Source organism: Pseudorca crassidens, chromosome 10 (assembly GCF_039906515.1).
Source record: "Pseudorca crassidens isolate mPseCra1 chromosome 10, mPseCra1.hap1, whole genome shotgun sequence".
Classification (NCBI taxonomy): Eukaryota; Metazoa; Chordata; class Mammalia; order Artiodactyla; family Delphinidae; genus Pseudorca; species Pseudorca crassidens.
In genome coordinates, this window is record NC_090305.1 from 27,308,180 (window position 1) to 27,324,116 (window position 15,937).

The following is a 15,937-nucleotide window of genomic DNA, read 5'->3' on the forward strand; positions in this document are numbered from 1 at the left end:
GGAGGCTACTCCTGGCCTTGACACCAGTGTACTTACTATCTGGTCTTTCGACCTCCCTGGGTCTCAGAATCCAAGATCAGGATTCTGTGACTCACTGTGCCTGCCTGTTGAATGACAGATCAAGGAGACAGCTGGCTCCGGCAGTAACGCAGCAACTAGTCAGTTATTGGAGATGCTAAAAAGGATCTGTTCCAGGACTTAACAGCTTTACCAGCTTTTCTGATTTTCACAGATCTTGAATGCAAGCCTGACCTTAGATCATTCTTAACTTGGTTTCTTGGGACAATGGCTCTTTTTTTTAAATCAGTGGGCTTGATGTTATTTTTGCAAATACTTTTCATTTCAGTTCTAGTATGGCGACAGTACTAGAAAATGAGGAATATGACTTTAAAGCATGTTATAATGTTGGCTGCAAAGTGACCTATTACCCAAGTGATTCCAACAACAACAAAAATGACTTTGGCTACAAAAAGAGGCCTTCCAAATCACATTCAACCTGAAGGGAAGCAGCATATCAGCTCAAGCCTTTGGAAATCAGGGTGTTTCAAAAATTTTCCCCAAACATTATTTAGTGAGTTTAATTATTGTTTCCAGCTAACATTTCTTTCTTCAATAGAAGAAGAGAGCAATTACTTTTGGAATGATTATTATATTAATATATTTTCTAGTACCACTGACTTACATTCAAGAATAAATGCAGTTGTTCCCGTGAAACGGTCACATTTCAGACACTTGGATGGAATTAGCAATTTTTTAATGTAACTCGGCAGAAAGACTGAAAGGATGACCATCACTAACTTGGCCCTTTATTCTACATTTATTTTCTTCGGCTAATTAGATTGTACCTGTTTTGACAACTAACAATAATAATGCTTTAATTTTTTTTTATTTCTAAGTTAAAACTTTACTGATTTTTTTCCAGCTTTATCAACATACAATGGACATATGACAATGTATAATTTTAAGGCAAACAATGTGAATTCGATACACATATATGTATATTGTGGAATGTTTACCACAATAAGGTTAGTTACACCCTTCATTTAATGTAATTATCATTTTGTTGTTGTTATGGTGGGAACATTAAAGCTCTACTCATAGCAACTTTCAAGTCTATTATATAATATAATATAATAATATAATACAATCATAATGCAACTATAATTTCACCATACATTAGATCACTGGAACTTATTCAACTTTTAACTGAAAAGGTTTTTTTTGCATCAACATATATATATACATATATATATATATATACACTGTAGTATATACTATATACGGTATATACATATATACTGTAGTATATACTATATATGGTATATATATATATAGTGATAATGCTTTAATTTCTATTGTGAGCTCTTATATTCTTAAAATCTCTTCACTGTGACTGAGGTATAGCTTCCTCATTTCTAGTAACATAATGTTATTAAGTAATAGCTGCTGCCTATTGAGACCTCCCCATGTTTCATGCCCTAAGCTAAGGACATTAAATAGTTTAGCTCACTTAATTTAATCTTCACAAGGTCTATGAAAAAGGCATTTCAGATGAGGAAACCAAGGCCCAAAGAGATTAAGCAACTTTGCCAAATTGTCACAGAACGAGTAAATGTTGCAGAAAAAGGATTTGAGCCCACCCTTGACTTCAACGCTGTCCCCTTAGCCTTATAGCCATTCTATGGGTGCTCAGCAAGGTCCAGAGTCAGCTTCTCTCTGACCTCCTAGTGCCAGTGGTTTGGACAATGGAAAAGCTAAATCAGATGCAGTAGAGACAGAAAAAAGAAACAGAGAAGAATAAAAGGAAGAGAAAAAAAGAAATCAAATGGAGGAAAGGGAACAAAGATGAATAGGGAAAGAAAGTTAGAAAATGGACAGAAAGGGAGGTAAACAGATAGAGCCAGGGGTGGGCTGTTGACTTTCTGTCTAGGAAGTGGTCCTCAATGTGGAGATGATCTTAATGCCCCAAAGACATTTGGAAATGTCTGGAAACATTTTTTAATTGTCACGATTGGGAGTGTAGGGGGTGATACTGGCATCCAGTGAGTAGAGACCAGGAATGCTGCTAAACGTTAAACAATGCATAGGACACCTTCCACAGCAAAGAATCATCAAAAGGTCAAAAGTGCTGAGGCTGAGAAACAGTAGTCTAGGGTTTGCTGGTCCAACCACTAAGATGGGACATTTTGGAATAACTTTGTAATTTTCTAAGAGATTTTAAATCATAATCCTCAAACAAGTCTAGGGCACATAAAAGAAAGAAGCCTTAGTACTGTCAATCTCTTTTTTTTTTTTCCTACAGGATTTGAAAGAAAAATATTCTATAGTGTAGTTTTAGAGTGATACAGTTTATATTTTTAATATAAATTGAAAATATGTATTATTCCATGTAAATTTCAATTCAACTAAATCCAGCCAGCTCTAAGGAAGCAGCCCTAGGTTGAACAGTTAGTTCTAACTGTTCTGTGTGAGGACTTTGGGAGGCCAGTATTGGAGCTGGAAGGAACATAAGGAATCATTATGCCAGGCCCTTCATTTTACAGAGGAGCAAGTTAGGGCTCAGGAAGATGAAATGCCTCACCTGAGATCACAAGTGCTGGGCTGGGACAAAACCCCGGTTCTTCCACCTTCTAATTCTTAGTTTTTCACCTTCACCTAATTTGCTTCTGTAGTTCATTACTAACTCTCACGTGCAAATGACTTTTTAAGCATCTTTCTCTTTAATTCCACAGGTCTACTGATTAAAAGCATCTAAAGACACAAGCACGTCCCCTAACACACACGTTAACATTGGCACACTCTCTTAAAAGCTTTGTGATGATGGATACAATATTTGCTCTTTCTTCTGTGGAGAGAAATATAAGAATAATGAAGTACTGCAGTTGATAGAACCAGATTACAGTTTTGCCATGACTGTAGTTCATGAGCTTTTATAACTCACAGTAACTGATGAAAATACTAATTGAGTGTTTCTCTTCATTTAATGCAGTTTTCAAATGTGTCTGACTTCCGTATCAGTGTAACTTAACCACAGAAGAATGAGCTCAACAATGAAAATCAAATACATGAATGAACTGTGCATTTCTCTGTGTCAGAGCTCTAAGTGTCTAGGTGTTATCCCTAAGTGTCTAGGTGTTATCCCTAAGTGTCTAGGTGTTATCCCTAAGTGTCTAGGTGTTATCCCTGTCTAGGTGTTATCCCTAAGTGTCTAGGTGTTATCCCATGTACTGCACTAGCCGCTGGATGATCTGGAAATGAGAAGAAATAGAAGTAGGATTCCTTTGTCCTTTGGGAATATGTATTTAATTAGAGAAGCAATGCATACGAGACTGAAACCCTCTTATATATGTAAATGCCTGACCCAGGGAAACGGGTAGGAGGGAAAGCTAGTACTAGTCAGAACATGATTGTATTCATAAAGAATTTCTAGGAGAATGTAGATGTGCAGCTAAAACTTAAGGGAAGCAAAAAACCAAACAAACAAACAAACATGAACAAAAAACAACTTAAGGGAAGCAGCAGAGAAGGAAAAACACAAAGAGAGGCGCAGGAGGAATGTGTGCCAGGCATTATGAAAATATAAAGACACCCCCTCCCAATGGCAACTGAGAAATCCTGTGAATGATACTGGAACGTGCCCTTGATTGATCTTTTCCCATGGTTATATCTGAAGGTGGAGCTCTAAAGCTAAGGAAATGATTCAAGATGACTAATTCAACTCGACACTCCTGAATTTGGGACCTGAATGAAGACTTCGTGTGTAAGCCAGAGGCAGCCAGAGCTGGGTGGGGCTCCAGCAGGGGGACTGCGCTCTTCCTGGATGCAGAAATGCATGTCCATGCCTCCAAAGTGCATTCAGTAGTTTGTTTCTTCATCCAGCTAACGATCTCACTCAGTGGCAGGAAAAAAGAAAAAAATATATATCTATTTTCCCGGTTGACCAGAAATGTGCATAGGATGGTGGATAATTGGCTTACTGATGTGGTCAAATATTTTTGTTCAGGGGTGTAACTCATTCAAACCTTATATATATGAGTTGATTTTTTAAAAAGCAGCAATAATACCACCTTTGGTTTCATAACACTACTTAATTACTTTAAAATTATTTTAGAGACATTGTAACAAAATCCTAAAACCTAGGTGTGAAATTTCATTATGTGGTTTATTAAAACTATGTTTAAAAAGAATGGTTTTGGTTAAAAAATATAGTCTACTAATTTACTATAATTTTGGGGGGGGAGCTACCTCTAGTTGAACTAATGCAACAGAGGTCTGGTTATCTTTTTTGTTATGTAAGGAAATCAGGAGGAATGGCAAGGTTCAGGGACACCCTTGGGCCCATGCAGCGACTTGTATCATTAGGGAGTAGACCATTCTTTTGGAAAGCAAATCGGGCTCTACTTTTACTTACTGATTTATGTTTGCTTTTACCTCTTTGATTTTTTTCCCAGCAGTTCTCACGTGCCTATTCCCTGGATCATTACTTTTGAAATCTTTAAAAGAAAGTTGTTATAAGCCTTTGACATTCCCTATCCACAAGATCTCAGGTTAGGAATAAATTATATTAAAAATCATATTTAGGCAGTCCAGTGGTTAAGACTCCACGCTTCCACTGCAGGGAGCACAGGTTCGATTCCTGATTGGGGAATTAAGATCCCACATGCCACATGGCGTGGCCAAAAAAAAAATCATATTTAAAAGTTTTGTATAAAGGGGATTTGTAATTAAAATCAGACATTTCAGATTAATCCCTGATACGAAATGAATGAAATATGGTGAAGGAAGATAAATAGCAAATGCTGATAAAGAAAATATTTCTTTTCATTAGCATGTAGCTTGGGTTTCATAAGGAATGAAACTTCATATGGCTCTGAAAATTTGAACTTTGGCATAGTTTGCTATTAGACAATGGGAAAAATATAGCTTTCAATTTCTATGCAAATAATAGCAATATTATACTTGGAGCATTCATGGGAAAAGAGAAAGAAAATTTACTTTAACAAATATTTTAAAAATATTTTGGGCCTTTTAATTCAAGTGAAAAAGTCTACACCAGCTTCAAGGAATCAGATAAAAAATAACATAATAAGCAATCTTTTTTCTTTTCTCCAAATTCTGGGACATTGGATAGGAACTAAATTTTCACTTCAACTTTCCAGATTATGGGTGTACATATTTACATCCAGAGAAATAGTGAGAACATAATTGGTTAGATACAAAGGGTAGAGGAAACGATGGGAGCCTTGACACCCAGATGTGATTACAAATGAAAAAAATATACTTGGAGTTGTCTTTGTAGCACTCACCCTTTTCTTGCTCATGAAGTAAATCATGAAGTAAATAAGGTGGTAGGGGCTTCCCTGGTGGCGCAGTGGTTGAGAGTCCGCCTGCCGATGCAGGGGACACGGGTTCGTGCCCCGGTCGGCGAAGATCCCACATGCCGCGGAGCGGCTGGGCACGTGAGCCGTGGCCGCTGAGCCTGCGCATCCAGAGCCTGTGCTCCGCAACGGGAGAGGCCACAGCTGTGAGAGGCCCGCGTACCGCAAAAAAAAAAAAAAAAAAAAAATAGAGGTGGTAGAACTCAGTCCTTGTGATCTAATGACACATGGTTCATTCTGCAATTATGACAGATAGACAAGGGGAGAATGCAAGGAGAGACATTTTGCTTGAATGTTTTGGGCATATTACTAGACATAAAAGAACAAAATTAGATTCATGTTATGAATTTTGGGTAGGAATAGCACAGAAATTATGTGTTCTCATTGCATCCTATCAGGAGGCAAATGATGTCAGCCTCTGTCATGGTTGGTGCTATTAATGCTGATTGCTTGGCTCCAATGGTGTCTGCCACGTGTCTCTACTGTAAAATTACTCCTTTTCCCTTATGAGGAGGGAACACGGGGCACGTGCAATTTGAGAGATATATGACAAAATAATTGCTCATGTAATAAAAGAAAGATGGAGAAACTGTTCCATATTAAAGGAGATTAAAGAGATAGGACAACCGAATGCAGTGCATAATTTGATATTCTCTTTTTCTTTAAAAGACCTTATTGGTATAATTAGCAAAATCTAAATAAGGTTGTAGATTATAAATAGTATCCTATCAATACTAAGTTCCTGACTTTGAAAGTTGTGTTGTGGCTATATAAGAGAATACCTTCGCCTACTGTATATAAAATAGATAACCTAATAAGAACTTACTGTATAGCACAGGGAACTCTACTCAATACTCTGTGATGACCTATATGGGAATAGAATCTAAAAAAGAGCAGATATATGTATATGTATAACCGATTCGCTTTGCTGTACAGCAGAAACTAACATAACATTGTAAATCGACAATACTCCAATAAAAATTAATTTTTTTAAAAAAAGAGAGAATACCTTTACACTTAGGAAACACACACTGAAGTATTCCAGGATGAAGCAGCATTATGCCTGCAGTTTGTTCTCAAATGGATATATAAAAAGCAAATGAGGTAGAATGTTAATATTTGTTCTTCTTTAGGTTTACAGAGGGAGGCTGAGTCAAGACTTTTGTGTCACCTTTGGATCTTCCCAAATAGTTGCAGGTGGAGGACCTAGAGGTATAGTGATGACAGGTTTCTTCTGGTGCACAAGGGGTACATATATTTCTCCTCTTCTTCCAAGACTTCAGAAGTTCACTAAGTCTGGAAAAGGAAGGCTTCTGATCCCTGGGAGAGGCTGACAATGTCAGGACATGCCTATTTTTGAGGGAAACTTACAGCAGACTCAGTACCTAGCTTAGACCCTCCTAAGACAGCACTGTTGGTGTCTCCCCTTCATGCTTGAGACTTCCACTCTATTGCATTAAACTCTCTGTCTGGACTTTAAGGCCTCCAAAATGTTTCTCCATGCCCTTCATAGGGCTTATTGTTTCTCTCAGTCCTTGTCAAGCAATTTTCATAATTGTACATCATTACATAATTGCACATTTCATAATTGTTACATCATTCCAATCCCCATTAGTGACTTTTGTTACTCTCTTCCCAATTTCAATATTATTTAGGAACCAGTCCAAGCTTTACCTTCTCCTTGAATCATCCCCCAGTAGTTAGTGCTCCTTGATTTCTCCAACTGCAGTTAAAGTCAGCAGCACGCAGTTTAGTGATTAATCATTATATATCTCATGGCATAGCCATCTCCTTGCACAAGATTAACACCTCCTTGAGGGTAGACAATACATCTTACCCCTACTGTATCCCATAAATGCCTCCTCTATTCTTTTGTGTACATGGCTTTCTGTATCCTTGCTATTTTAAATTTCAAAACACTCAAATGAGGTGGATGAAAGGTATCTTAAAAAACAATTATTTAATAGGAAGGAAAGCCATAAGGCTAAGAGAAGTGAAATGATCAATGGAGAATAAATTGCACAATAAAGATTCGAACTCAAATCTTGTTTCCTAGATCTTCCATTAGGTAACACAAGTAAGAATGCAAGCTCCATGAGGGCAGGGACATCAGTTTGTTTTATTTGCTGATACATCCCCAGTGCCTAGAAGAGTGTCTGGAGCACAGTAGGTCCTCAGTAAACATTTACTGATTAACTGATGGGAGCTTTTGAGCCTAGATAATAATTTGCTCTTTATTTAAAAAGACCATATGGACAAATAAGTGTTGGTGAGGATGTTGAGGAAAGGGAACCCTCCTGCACTACTGGTGGGAATGCAAATTGGAGCAGCCACTATGGAAAACAGTTTCCTCCAAAAATTAAAAATAGAAATATCATATGATCCAGCAATTCCACTTCTGAGTATTTACATGAAGAAAATAAAAATACTAATTTGAAAACACATATGCACCCCCATGTTCATTATAGCATTATTTACAATAGCCAAGCTATGGAAGAAACCTAAGTGCTTATCAACAGATGAATGAATAAAGAAGATGTAGTATGTATATATGTATACACAATTGAATATTATTCAGCCGTAAAAAAAGAATGAAATCTTGCCATTTGTGACAACATGGATGGACCTAGAGGGTGTTATGAAAAAAGTCAGATGAAAAAGAAAAATACTTTATGATTCCCTTTTAATGTGGAATCTAAAATAACTAACTAAATAAACAGAAACAGACTTACAGATGCATAGAGAAAACAGGTGGTTGCCAGAGAGCAGCAGATGGAGGGGGGAGGGTGAAATAGGTGAAGGGGATTAAGAGGTACAAACTTCCAGTTATAAAATAAGTCATGGGGATATAGTGTACAAGATAGGAAATACTGCAATAATTTTAAATTATGGTAACTAGACTTATGGTGGTAACCATCTCATAATGTATATAAATGTCAAATCACTATGTTGTACACTTGAAACTAATATAACATTTGTACTTCAAAAAAAAAAAAAAAGCTATTTTCCCATATATTCAAGAAGGTGTCAGAAGAAGTTCAGTCTATTTAATGGCAGGAAGCAAACAAAAACACAAGGTATGTATAAAAGAAAGAAAAATATGCATAAATATATATGAAGCACCTATTTCTCTCACGTTCTTAATTAGCTGATAAAATAAGACTTCAAAAACCAGGTTAGTAAAATTGCTATTTTTTGTGTTTACAAAACAAAGCATATTTTTAAGACACTAAAAGATCACTTATAAAAAAGGAAACATAGTATATTTTGAGAAGTGAAGAATTCTTAAATGTGACTTTATCGCCATATAAATTTGTATTATATTTACAGGGGTAGTAATTTAGAGTATTTTTTAAGAAATAAAGATACCACATGCAGTTGGAATGTACTGATTAGTACCATGGAAACTCACATGAAGTTAAGTGGAAATCCCCTCAAATTTTCCAACTTAGAGTCATAAAAGCCTGTTTCACCAGAGGGTTTATGAATGAACCACATAATTTCGTGGCTCACAAGTAAGGCGTAGTCATGGCACCATCCCATCTGTTACATAGTTATGCAGGTTGGAGCCACAGACACATGAGGAAAGATTTGAAGGATAACATTTTGATCCTTTGGAGGAACCACTTCAGCTGGTTAAGGCAACCAAGGAGTGTAAACATTCTGTACAGGGGAGGACATTATGGAATGATTAATGGAGTAATCTGGGCTGAAGACATGCCTGCTGAAAGGAAATAAAACACATCTTTCCTAAAGCCATTGAACCTGCAGGGAGGAAACCTCATTGCCCAAGAGACTCTGTGAGTCAAGAATGACAACCTAATACATCTCTACTGTGGTCCCCGGATCTCACGTTGCTTCTAAATAATGACTCATGAGAATGGATTGATTTTCACTTGTTCTATGCATTTGGGACATGTAGATTCTTGTAATAAATACCAAGTTCAAATAGGGTGGGCTGGTCCAGGTCTTGGTAAGTCATGGGATTACTCCATTAGTTAAGATGTGAGTGCTGGAAGTAGGAAAACCCCACCTTCATAGCCGCTCTGGTTGCGAACATCATCTCAGCTAGGTCGGAGAAAGGGAAACCGTCTTATGGCTGTGTCTAACCAAGTTGGTCACGAATAAATAAGGGGGAAAGAGCTGGGGAAGCAATAGCACATGTAAAAAGAAGGGTGTTTCTCTCTCTCTTCCGATTCTCTACAGGGGCTCCAGTTTCTCCTAGCTGTTCACATGCTCTTGGGTCTCCACCCTCCAAATGGAGGGTCTAGGAAAGGTCATTTTTGGGTTTTCTTCTAGCCCTGAATTCTGCAGAAAGACTCTGCAGTGGCTTTATTGAGTGATTTACTGCTGTTAGAAACTGGATAAATGTCAAGTAGACATTATGTCAGGTAGACATTATGTCAGGTAGACATATGTCAGACATTATGTCATACCTTATGTCAGGTAGACATAAGGACCAAGTCGTTAAGGGACAAAAATACCAGCAACATTTTTTTTCAGCACCTACTAGATACGAGGATCTGTGCTCCACACTCTGTATACGTTTCCCCTCATCCTGCCCCAAATCCAGCAAGCTGTGTCTCTTTACTCTCATTTTATAAATGAGGATAATATAATTCAGGGAAGAGACTGCATGACTTACTAACTCTGGGGCTTAAGTACGTGAAGGGGCTCTTAAACGCGGTGCATACTACACAAGTGTTTGCTCTAACAGTTATTCAATGTTTTGTTAGAGCCAAGATCAAATTCCAAGTTTATTTGAGTCTAAAACCCATGCCTGTTCCCTGTCTGATGATGGGATAACACCCTTGAGCCAGTGTTCCAGCCCAAACACGACCCCAGTGAGTCATGGATGGAGGCATCGTTCAGAAGGGAGTGTCAGCAGTACCTGTCAAGGGAGGATACAGCATGTTCCCAAACTAAGACCTATCAAATTTTTAAGCCATTATATTTCACATAACCCTTCTGGAAACTTTGAGTTAAATCTATGCTTCTGATAATTCTATGACATTAAATATAGCATCCATATTTTAAGAAAATTTACACAGAAGCACACACAGTTTATTTGTCACCCTCAGTGTGCTCAGAATGTTGGAGTAAAAACTTTAAAGGTGGGTGATCTAAGGCACAGTGCAATGCAGCTGCTTATTAAATGTTGTATGAAGTGCTCTCATGGACTTCACATAAGTAAATGGAGATTTGACAACAATTTTCCTGTGTCTAACCTAGATCTTTCCCCTCTCCTGAGCATCTTCAGCTTATCAGTTATCTGTACATTGGTTAGGAGCATCTCCTTCCACATTCCCTACTTGTCAAGTGCTTACCATTTAAAAAGTGTTATCCTAGATTTATTTTGCAGGTTTATAGAAGTTTGACTTAGACCGGAAAATAGATCTAGTATAGTGGCAGAATATGCTCAGTCTTGTCTCTGAATAATAGTCTATCTATACACCTATCAATTATCTATCATCTCTATCTATCTATCATCTATTATCCATCATCTATCTACCATTCATCTAGTATCTATCTATCTATATCTAGATATCCATCAATCTATTCATATATTGTCTATCTATATCCATATCCATCACCTACATTAGATGATACATTAGCTGTCTGGTGATAACTAGTAGTTGAAGGGATTATGGAGAGAACAGCCATTTCCTCTCCAGTTGATGGGTAATAACTCCATCTTCCAGCAGAGGGCAGTAGAATACGCTCTCTTGCTTATCAAGGCCTTGGGAGCTATTGCTGATATTTGGAAAGGAAGTATACGTCTGAAGACAGTAATGTGAAAATTCTGGGTGCAAAAATTTAGAGGAACAGTAAGGGTTACATTAATTCCTGTTATGAGAATGAGAAATTATTTTTTATTGTAACTTTTTTCTTCTTCAGGGAATTGGTAATTGGTGCATGACTCAAAAACATTCATCATGACATAACCCTGTACTTTTCCTGTATCTTTGTGAATTATCTTCTATATTTGCATAATATTTCATCCATTTTGTATTTCCTTGTGAAATGAGTTATAGGGAAAATAAATATAATCCCTATGGTTACTAGTTTATTTAGTAAGGTAAATCTGTGCCTTATAGTTCCTAAAATATTTAGTAGTCAGATAAACCTGTGCCCTATAATTGCTTGTTTGTTTACTAGTTATTCAAGAAACATTTAAAAATAACTTTAAAAAAGTTTTGGGGGCAGAGATCGTCTTCCAGAGCCCCGCCTCTATAGATGATTTTATCCCAAACCTTGTGTATTTATGCCACTCCTGTAAGTGTGTGAAGATATGCAGGAAGTTCCCTCAGTTTTTTGATCTCACTGCCTGTTTGATCATATTTTCATTCCCTGTCACCTGCATGTACACATCTCCACCATCCACAAATATCCCCACCGCCCTCATCCCTTCTTCCACTGCGGTGATCACTGTCGGTGCCAAGTTTCGATTAGGAAGACAAAGTGCAAGGAGTTAAGAAAATGGAACTGTTCCCCTAGATCACATGTGTTCCCCTGGAACACGTCTTTTATAAAGGGCAGTAAACAGAAGCATGATTATCCCCTGCCCCAGAAGTAGACACTATTTTATCTCCCACGAATGTTTACAATACAAACAACCTCCAAGAGCTAGTTCAGACCAGAGTAGTCAGTGCAAAAGAGAGAAACACAGGAGACTCATGGAGAACAGTCTTCCGACAGATTTGTCTTTGTTTTAGTCAACTTAAAACCTGGGCCACAATATTACATGGCCAAAATAAGACTGAAGTTCATCTGCTCCTTTGATTAGAAACAGTATACCTAGACCTATCCTTAGTGGGTCTGTACAGGTGAGCTTTTGTGACTAGCTGGCCTCTGTACATTAGATCTGCAGAGTTTAGTCCTGCCTACAGACATGTTCTGAGGGGCTGGGAGGTTTGGGGTTTTATATACTCCCTTTTATTATTGCTGGAAGTTTGTTACACATTTTAGCAAACTTCAAGGCAGCATTTTCTGTTTATGTGGCATTTATGTGTTTATATAAAAAGATAAGAACAAGGTAGGATAAAATATACCCAGAAATAGGGGCTTCCCTGGTGGCGCAGTGGTTGAGAGTCCCCCTGCCGATGCAGGGGACACGGGTTCGTGCCCCGGTCCGGGAAGATCCCACGTGCCGCGAAGCGGCTGGGCCCGTGAGCCATGGCCGCTGAGCCTGCACGTCCGGAGCCTGTGCTCCGCAACAGGAGAGGCCACAACAGTGAGAGGCCTGCGTACCGCAAAAAAAAAAAAAAAAACAAAAAAACAAAAAAAAACCTACCCAGAAATAAATTTCTCCTCAAAAATTAGTTAGTAAAATTGTCAGAGAGAACGGACTGGTGGTTGCCAAGGGGGTGGGGGGTAGGAGAAGGATGTATTCAGAGTTTAGGGTTAGCAGATGCAAACTGGTATATATAGAATGGGTAAACAGCAAGGTCCTATTGTATAGCACAGGAAACTGTATTCAATACCCTGTGATAAACCATAATGGAAAAGAATATGAAAAGAATGTATATATGTATAACTGAATCACTTTGCTGTACAGCAGTAATTAACACAACACTGTAAATCAACTATACTTCAATTTTTAAAAATTGTCAAGGTGGTAGCTATTAAGGAATTGCCACAGAGAATTTTCTGGCTGAACTTTTAATTAGATATTAAATTGGGCATCCTTTTTGATGACTACTTTACTCTGCCAGTGCCTCTAAGTGGTTTTTAATCATATAAATAATATTTTAATTATTACTTTTAATTCTAGGACTCTAGTTAATTTGAAATTTAATGTTACAATATTTTCATACAACATATATTTCATTTCTTATGCAATAATTATTATGAATTTAAAAAATGAGAAATGATACACTTGTCAAACATACAAAACAGCCATTTCGGGGGGTTGCATGGATAAAAGTACTTTAAAATACCAAAGAAGACAGGACCAATGGCTTAATTAGGTAGGCATAGGATTTTTTTTTTTTTGAAAAAAACCTCACACTTGAAAGATTCATTTTGTTTAAAACCATTGATCAATCCAAAGCAACATTCAACTTCACATATTGATTATACCCCATATCTGTCCTCTTTTTTTTAAATAAACAATTGTATGCTAAATCTAGATGACTCTTACCTATTTAAATAGGAGTGGCTTTTTCCCATTTTATCTCTAAAGAAGGTAACGTGGGCATTTTTATACTAATGTCATCAATATTTATATTCCTTGATATCACAGGAGCATTCATAGTTTTAAAAATTAACACAGCGTGAACTGGAGTTCTTTAGGCTAGTCTCAGTATTTTTTGCTTATTTTGTGCATCAGTTGTGGGAACAATCTCATTCATGTGACAATGTTAAACTTTACGGGAGCCCTGTGTTCTTGGGAAACAGCAATGGTTAAGAAATCCTCCCACTCTTCTATGTGCAGGGAAATGCCTTACTGACAAGAAACATTTTTCCCCATATGACTTAGATAAGAGCCAGATGTCCCCTTGCTGACCTTTGGCAATGCCAGACACACACCCTCCACATTCTCATTCCTTGTCTCATAAATGATGGGTTGAACTGTTTGTACCCACTGACTAATCTGAACAAAATACCTGACTTGATCAAACTAGAGTGAAGCTGGTCTCCTTCCCCCAAGCCCTTGAACTCTGAGTTATGCTCATTCTGAGCCAGTGTACAAGCCTTCCTTAACCACCCTTCTGAGAATCAGCTGACCCAAAGGAAAGACATTCCTGGATTAACTGTCCTGCCACTCCACTTATTTCCCCACACCAGATTCCTTCTAGCCTTGTTTACTCCCCATCCTGTATTAAAGAAAAATCCTTTCCTGCTGGACCGTTGAGATCCCACAGATCTTCCAGTTGGGGGATTCTCCCTACCGCAATAGGCCCCCTTCCCTTCCTGACCCCTTTGAATGACCCCTTTGAACGAAGTTTCTCCTTAACTAAGCCCAGATTAGTTTTTTGTGTTTTTTTTTTTGGTGGTACGCGGGCCTCTCACTGTTGTGGCCTCTCCCGTTGTGGAGCACAGGCTCCGGATGCGCAGGCTCAGCGGCCATGGCTCACGGGCCCAGCCGCTCCGCGGCACGTGGGATCTTCCCAGACCGGGGCACGAACCTGTGTCCCCTGCATCGGCAGGCAGACTCTCAACCACTACGCCACCAGGGAAGCCCAACCCAGATTAGTTTTTGTTTAACACATGTTTAGTCTCCTATACTGTTCTTTTCATCTCTCTGAAAGGAAATTGTTAACCTTGTTTGTATGGAAAATTAAGTTCAGTTCACAGGCATTTTCAAAACACTTGACTGTAGATGATGATGGATGTTAACTAGGTTTATCGTGGTGCTCATTTCACAATACATACGACTATTCAATCATTATATTGTACACCTGAAACCAAGATTATGTTTTATGGTTTTTGTTTTTAATGGTGGGAGTATGGTTTATTAAGCTGTGCCTTAGTACGGGCACTGGGGCTTGCCCATGGTCCTCTTAATGTACAAAGCCCGGACATTCTGCCACTTTGTCTTGAGCAATGACACCAGGAAGTTGACAACTAAGTGGATGTTGAACACAAGCTCATCGCGTGTCATCTTCAGGTGGCCAACAGCCACTGCCAGACACAGCACCTTCTTCACATGGAACTTGACTGTGGACTTCACTTCATCAACTTTGGCCACCATGTTCTCATTGTGTGTCAGCAAGGAAGGGAACTTGCCGGCCTTATTCAGGCCTGGGCCCAGGATTCGTGGGATCTGCTTGATCAGAGACTCTGAAGAGAAGAAGGCATCATCCTTCTTGGCCAGCTTCTTGACCAGTTGCTTATTCTTGTTGACTTTCTTCAGTGCCTCGATGTCTATACGCGGAATATTCACAGCCTTTGTCACATCACTACGTTGCTGGTCCCCCAGAACACATACGGAGAACTTGGGACGGGAGTGGATTTAAGCCGGACGGTGCCTGAGAGGCATTTGTCCTTCTGAGGGTCATAGTTCTTCAGGCAGATCTGAAGCTACACCGTCTGCAAAAACTTCCAGCGCTCGAGCTGGTTCCCCTGCAGCACTTCCCGCACCACCTCGTAGAGGGAGTCGCCGGAGACTTTGCTGTTCATGGTGCCTCGCGCTGCGATAACCGGAAAAGAGCAATATAATGCTATTTGTCAATTATATCTCAATGAAAAACAAAACAGAAACATGCTTGACTATACTTTACAAAAATGGTTGGAATACATATAAAATGTCAAGTTCACTTCCCAAGGAAGCCATATACTAAAGATAAAACATGACGTGGCAAATACCCAAACATCAGTTGACTGCCAGATCCACTATCAGCAGCTCCTTCCCGGAAATTCGAAACCTCGACTTCGAAGAAAGTGGCTCTGACGTGATCTTTATGTGGGTGTCTTCACTGAGGGCTTCAGCATCCCTGGTTTTTGAAAATGAAGATTATCATGCTCACACCTGTTTCTGAGGGTCAGGGGGCCGGGCAGATACTAGCGTCGCCCCCTGGGATCTTGCCAACATTCTTTGTCCACCTGATCCTACG

General features: G+C 38.7%; 1 pseudogene; it reads right to left on the bottom strand.

Moving 5' to 3' along the window:
* Positions 1 to 14,827: 14,827 nt before the first annotated feature.
* On the bottom strand, positions 14,828 to 15,503 carry LOC137233015 (large ribosomal subunit protein uL1 pseudogene; annotated as a pseudogene).
* Between the last annotated feature and the right edge of the window lie 434 nt (positions 15,504 to 15,937).